Source organism: Ornithorhynchus anatinus, chromosome 2, assembly GCF_004115215.2.
Source record: "Ornithorhynchus anatinus isolate Pmale09 chromosome 2, mOrnAna1.pri.v4, whole genome shotgun sequence".
NCBI classification, from domain to species: Eukaryota; Metazoa; Chordata; class Mammalia; order Monotremata; family Ornithorhynchidae; genus Ornithorhynchus; species Ornithorhynchus anatinus.
This window is the reverse complement of record NC_041729.1, coordinates 99,246,630-99,254,230: the sequence shown is the minus strand read 5'-3', so window position 1 is coordinate 99,254,230 and position 7,601 is coordinate 99,246,630.

The window sequence follows — 7,601 nt, the reverse complement described above, 5'->3', positions numbered from 1 at the left end:
TTTTAAAGATGAGGTAACTGAGGCCCAGAAAACTGAATGGACTAACCCAAGGTCACAGTAGACAAGTGCTGGGGCTGGGACTAGAACCCAGGATCTTCTGACTTCCAGGCCTGTGTTCCATCCACTAGGCCACATTGCTGACTGCTGACTGCTGTGGTCATGTGATGATTATTGTCCTTGAATTCATTCTTTATTTTTACAAAGTGCATGAGGGTCAATTAACCCACCTCATTCTCACCCTCTTTACAGGAAAATGAGGCCCAAAGCGATCAGGTGACCTCACCCAAGTCACAGATCATCATCATTATCATCATCATGAGAAGCAGCGTGGCTCAGTGGAAAGAGCACGGGCTTTGGAGTCAGAGATCATGGGTTTGAATCCCGGCTGTGCCACTTGTCAGCTGTGTGACTTTGGGCAAGTCACTTAACTTCTCTGTGCCTCAGTTACCTCATCTGTAAAATGGGGATTAAGACTGTGAGCCCCATGTGGGACAACCTGATTCCCTTGTGTCTACCCCAGCGCTTAGAACGGTGCTCTACACATAGTAAGCGCTTAACAAATACCAACATTATCATCATCATACTGTGTGTATTCCCCTCTCAGGGTCGCACCTTGAGAGTTTCCAGTCTTCTAACAGTCTCGACTACAGGAGAGAGAGTCAAGCAGAGGCCTACCCATTCCATTCCTAGCTGGGGCAGTGGCTAGCGAGTGGAAGGCAATCGGCTGCAAGTCAAAAGTCACCCGTGCTGGTCAGCAGCGGCACGGGAGAGAATCGAGGGTGGAGGCTCAAGTTTACTGCGTGGAAGGAGGCAGTGGTAAACCACTTCCAGATTTTTACCAAGAAAACTCTATGGATCCACTACCTGGATGGCTGCAGATGGAGAGCGGGGCTTTCTGGGAGACATATGTCCATGGTGTCACTGTGGACTGGAAATGACTCGACGGCATAAGACAAGAAGACAAGATTGTGTGTGCAGAACCCTGTATTAAATGCCTGGGAGAGTACAATACAACAGAGTTTTTCAGAGGCTATGGTGGGCAGTGGGGGGTGTTGTTTATTTTCTATGACAATTGTTAAATGCTTACTAGGTGCCAGGCACTAGTACTAAGCTCTGGGATAGGGACAAGTTAATCAGGTTGTGGGCAGATAATGTGTCTGTTATATTGTACTCTCCCAAATGCTTAGTACAGTGTAAATGCTCAGTAAATATGATTGACTGACTGACTGACACAGTCCATATCTCACATAGGGCTCACAGGTTTAATCCCCATTTTACTGATGAGGTAACTGAGGCCCAGAGATCTGAAGCGACCTACTCAAGGTCCCACTGCAGACCACTGACCGAGGAGGGATTAGAACCTGGGTCCTCTGACTTCTGACCCCTGCTTTATCCATAGAGTTGGATGTTTCCCGCCCGCTCACGCTGAGCAGGGGATAGAATCCAGACCTTCTGCCTCCCAGAACCATCCGAGCTCTTTCTGACGGGTCACCTTGCTGCCTCCAAGATGCAACCTCATCAGAAGGATTCGTTCCGCCCTTGTCCGCACATGGGAGAGCTCATCAAGCGAGGTAACAGATGTGACCTCTGCCCACAGGAGCCCCAGATCTCCTTCTGACCCCCCTGGGGTAGAAGACAGCTCCATTCCTGCCCTGTTCCACGTGAGTCAGCCCACCCAGGCACTGCCAGCAAGATGCCATATAACAGTAGCTGGGAGGAAGAGCGGAAGCAAAATTGATTTTAGCCTACAGACACTGTGGAATTTTTTAAATGGTATTTGTTAAATGCAGGGTGGCTTAGTGAAAAGAGCAGATCCCCTCTGTAAAATGGGGATTAAGACTGTGAGCTTCAGGTAGGACGTGGACCATGTACAACCTGAGTAGCTTGCATTTGCCCCAGTGCTTAGTACAGTGCCGGGTACATAATAAGCGCTTAGTATGTGCCAGGCACTATACTAAGCACTAGGGTAAATACAGGTTTATTAGGTATAACACAGTCCCTGTTCCTCATGGGCTCGTAGTCTAAATAGGAGGGAGAACAGGGTTTAAATCTCCATTTTACAGTTGAGGAAACTGAGGCCCAGAGAAGTGACTTGCCTGAGGTAACAGAGCAGGCCCGTGGTGGAGCTGGAATTAGAATCCATGTCCTCTGATTCCCTGGCCCATGCTCTTTCCACTAGACCATGCTGCTTCTCCAATTTATCTAGCATCACCTTAATCGAAAATGTTTGATAACTCAGAAGAATACAGAGCTCCTTCCTCTTCATCTTCCTCATCAGTACTTGTTGCGTGCCTAACGTGAACAGAGATGTGAAATGAGCACCTACTGTGGGCACAGCATCGTTCTGGGTACCTATGGGGTGCACGGCAACGTATTAAATGCCTACTGGGTGCAGAACACTGCACAGGGCAGCTACTTCAATAACTATGGTATTTGTTAAGCACTTATAGTGTGTCAAGCATTGTACTAAGCACTGGGGAAGACAGCCCAGCTCTGCCACTTGTCAGCTGTGTGACTGTGGGCAAGTCACTTAACCGCTCTGGACCTCAGTTACCTCATCTGTAAAATGGGGATGAAGATTGTGAGCCTCACGTGGGACAACCCGATGACCCTGTATCTACCCCAGCGCTTAGAACAGTGCTCTGCACATAGTAAGCGCTTAACAAATACCAACATCATTATTACTAGATAATCAGGTCCGAGGGACTCACAGTCCAAGTAGGAAGGAGAACAGGTATTGAATTCTCTTTTTGCAGATGAGGTAACGGAGGCACAGGGGAATGAAGTGACTTTCCCAAGGTTACACGGGAGATGAGTGACAGAGCCAGGGATTAGTACTGTGGTCCTTTGACTCCCAGGCCCGTGCTCTTTCCACTAGGCCACACTGCTTCCCGAGGACTTAAAATCAGTTGAGGGCAGAGCACACAGGAAGATACAAATTCACAAAGGACTCTGTCCTGGGTGGTTTCTGGTTACTGTGACATGCCCTTCTAATATAATTGATTTCCCTCTACCGATTACTCCTGTAAAGAGAGCTGGCTTGAGCTGAGTAAGACAAGTGTGCCCAGCTCATGGCATCACCATCTATCCATCCATCCATCCATCCATCCATCCATCCATCCATCCGTCCATCCATCCACCGATCCATCACCTTGCCCGCTCCTACTTAATAATGTTGGTATTTATTAAGCACTTACTATGTGCAGAGCACTGTTCTAAGCACTGGGGTATATAGGGTAATTAGGTTGTCCCACATGGGGCTCACACTTTCAATCCCCATTTTACAGATGAGGTAACTGAGGCACAGAGAAGTGAAGTGACTTGCCCAAGGTCACACAGCTGACAAGTGGCAGAGCCAGAAATAGAATGCAAGTCACCTCACTACTCTCCTACTCTCCTACTGCAGTAGAGAAGCAGCGTGGCTCAGTTGGAAGACCCTGGGCTTGGGGGTCAGAGGTCATGGGTTCGAAGCCCGGCTCTGCCACTTGTCAGCTTTGTGACTTTGGGCAAGTCACTTAACTTCTCTGTGCCTCATTTCCCTCATCTGTAAAATGGGGATTAACTGTGAGCCTCACGTGGGACAACCTGATTATCCTGTGTCTACCCCAGCACTTAGAACAGTGCTCTGCACGTAGTAAGTCCTTAACAAATACCAACATTATTACTGCAACCCAGCCTACGCACTTTGCTCCGCTAATGCTAACCTTCTCACTGTGCCTCATTCTCGCCTGTCCCACCATCAGCACCTGGCCCCGATTCTGCCTCTGGCCTGAAATGCCCTCCCTCCTCAAATCTGACAGAAAATTACTCTCCTTTCTTTCAAAGCCTTATTGAATACACCTTCTCCTCCTTCCCTGACTAAGCACCTCCTTTCCTCTTCTCCCACTCCCTTCTGTATCACCCTGACTTGCTCCCTTTGCTCTTCTCCCCTCCCATCCCCACAGCACTTATGTCCATATCTGTAATTTATTTATTTTATATTAACGTCTGTATCCCCCGTCTAGAGTGTAAGCTCATTGTGGGCAGGGAATATGTCTGTTTATTTTTGTACTGTACTCTCCCAAGTGCTTAGTACAGTGCCTGACACTTAGAAAGCACATAACAAATGTAATAATAATAATAATAATGATAATAATAAAATATGATTGAACGAATGAATGACTCCATCAATCTTGCCCCCTTCTGTCCATCATAAACATATTCATTCATTCAATAGTATTTATTGAGTGCTTACTATGTGCAGAGCACTGTACTGAGCGCTTGGAATGTACAGATCAGTAACAGAGACAGTCCCTGCCCTCTGACGGGCTTACAGTCTAATCGGGGGAGAAGGACAAAAACGATAGCAATAAATAGAATCAAGGGGATGAACATCTCATTAAAACAATAGCAAATAAATAGAATCAAGGTGATAGGTAAGTGTACTGAACACTAGGCCATGGAAGGGACTGTGTGTAGCCCACTTTGTTAAGCATGGGAATGTGTGTAATAATAACTGTGGTATTTGTGAAGCACTTACTATGTGCCAGACACTGTACTAAGCACTGGGGTAGGAACAAGTAATCAGGTTAGACACAGTCCCTGTCCCACACAAGGTCAAGGTCTAAATGGGAGTGGGACGAGGAATTGAGTCCCCATTTTACAAATGAGATAAGTAAGGCAGGAGAAGTAAAGTGACTTTCCCAGGGTCACACGGCAGGCAAGTGGCAGAGCCAGAATTAGAATGCAAGTCACCTGACTCCCAGTCCTGTGCTCTTTCTACTAGGCGGTGCTGCTTCTACATCAGAACCAACGAGCCCTCAACAAGCTCACAATCAAAGGGAATTAGACGATCAGAATGGTTTTTCACAGTGGACGCTCTCTTGAGATTTTTCTCCTGAAGATGGAGTTCCTCAAACAGTTTGGAAAGAGACTAATAACGTTGGTATTTGTTAAGCACTTACTATGTGCAGAGCGCTGTTCTAAGCGCTGGGGTAGACACAGGGGGAATCAGGTTGTCCCACGTGGGGCTCACAGTCTTAATCCCCATTTTACAGATGAGGGAACTGAGGCCCAGAGAAGTTAAGTGACTTGTCCACAGTCACACAGCTGACAAGTGGCAGAGCAGGGATTTGAACCCATGACCTCTGACTCCAGAGCCCGTGCTTCTTCCACTGAGGCAGTCTATTGGGCTGGATAGTCAGAAGAATTTGTGTTCTAATCCTGGCTCTACCACTTGCCTGGTGTTTGATCTTGGACAAACCATTTCACCTCTCTGAGCCTCAGTTATGTCATTTGTAAAATGGGGTTTAAGACCGTGAGCTCCATGTAGCACATGGACTGTGTCCAACTTTATTACTGTGTATCTACCCCAGTGCTTAGAGGAGTGCCTGGCACATAGTAAGGGCTTAATAAATACACCATTAAAAAAAAATGGTTAGTTCATTGTGGATTTTCAGGGTGGATTGGATAGGGCGTGGCTCAGTGGAAAGAGCCTGGCCTGCGGAGTCAGAGGTCATGGGTTCGACTTCCGGCTCTGCCACCTATCAGTTGTGTGACTGTGGGTAAATCACTTAACTTCTCTGTGCCTCAGTCCCCTCGTCTGTAAAAGGGGGATTAAGACTGTGAGCCCCACGTGGGACAACCTGATTCCCCTATGTCTACCCCAGCGCTTAGAACAGTGCTCTGCACATAGTAAGCGCTTAACAAATACCAACATTATTATTATTAGTGGAAAGAGCCGGGCCTTTGGGACTCCGAATTCATGAGTTCTAATTCCGGCTCCCCCACTCATCAGCCGTGTGACTTTGGGCAAGTCACTTCACTTCTCTATCTCTCAGTTACCCCATCTGTAAAATGGGGATTAAGACTGTGAGCCCCACGTGGGACAACCTGATTACCTTGTATCTACCCCAGCGATTAGAACAATGCTTGGCACACTGTAAATGCTTAACAAACACCATCACCATTAGAGAAGCAGCATGGCTCAGTGGAAAGAGCCCAGGCTTGGGAGTCAGAGGTCATGGGTTCGAATCCCTGCTCTGCCACTTGTCAGCTGTGTGACTGTGGGCAAGTCACTTCACTTCTCTGTGCCTCATTTACCCCTCCTGTAAAATGGGGATTAAGACCGTGAGCCTCATGTGGGGCAACCTCATTCCCCTGTATCTACCCCAGCGCTTAGAACAGTGCTCTGCACATAGTAAGCGCTTAACCAATACCAACATTATTATCATTACGAGAAAGGAGACGAACAGCTATTGTTCATCCACAGGCCAGACCAGGAAGCACTACTCACGCTTCTCGTCCACCAGGGGAGTAGACGGGTTTCCTGATCTCTGGCATTCTTACTTGTTTTATTTTCCTCTTCCTCTCCCAGCCACAGAAAAGACTCAAGCCCGCGTCGGGTTCCCCCCGTGAGGAAATGTCAGACACATCCATCCCTTATTGGTTTCTAAGGCAACAGGTAATGCATCCGGTCGGTTGGCTTCGACCCAGCTGTTTGCATTCAGGGTCCGAGGGAGCTGGGGCTGACTGCTGGGCTGATTGGAGCGGAGGGGGAGTCATCGCAGCTGGGGAGACGGTGGCTAAAAAATAAACTGTTTGCCTGCCCTTGGGTCAGTGCATTGTGTAGGGTCATGGACCCTACCAGCTCCCTCTTCTGTTTTCCCTTGCCCCTGAATGGGAGAGGTTGAGTGGGGATTGTGGAAGGGAGGGAAAGAGGGAGAACAAGGAGGGAAGAAAAGGAGGAGCGAGTGATGGGGCGGGGGGAGACAAAGAAGGGAAAAGGAGGAGGGGGAAGGAGAGAGGAAAGAGGAGAACAGGGAAGGAGAGGGAGAACAAGTGGGGCAGAAGCGAGGAAGAGGAGAGAAGGAGGAGCTGGAGGGAGAGTCTGCTGTGTGACTATGGGCAAGTCACTTCACTTCTCTATGCCTCATTGACCTCATCTGTAAAATGGGGTTGAATTCTGGGAGCCCCATGGGGGACAACCTGATTACCTTGTACCTACCCTAGCGCTTAGAACAGTGCTCGGCATGTAGTGAGCACTTGACACGTGTCCTTATTATTATTATTAGATGGGGGAGGCACAGGAGGGGTAGTTGAGGCCCTCAAATCCTCCCAGCCTTGACCCGAATTTCAACAGCTTCCTCCTTCCAAACTGATGACCGGTCACGGAGGAAGAGGAAGAAAACGATCCGCTCAGGAAAGCAGGGTTGTTTATAGTTTCGACTGTGGATTTCGGAGTAGATGAAAGAAAAGGTTGTTTGTTTTTTTCCCACCCAGCCTGCTGCAGGCAGTGAACTTCCTCACCCCCGCCTCCCCAACCTGGCCGGCTCACCCGATCCTTCCAAAAAAGACGGGAGGCCCGCGGGGTGGTTTCTGCACGGACTTTAGGTGGGCTTTAGCCAGATGGGGGAATCGCTCAGGGAGAGCATGAGTCAGAGAGGCATGATGAAATGGAGAGAGACAGAGGAAGCACGAAAGAGAGCAAGAAGGAGAAAGAGAGAGAGTGGGAGAGGAAGACCATACTTGACTGTAGTACATTTTCGCAACCTGGCTCTGGGGACACCAAATCCCGGAGGGACATCTGCTCTTTGAGAAACAGCATGGCCTAGTGGATAGAG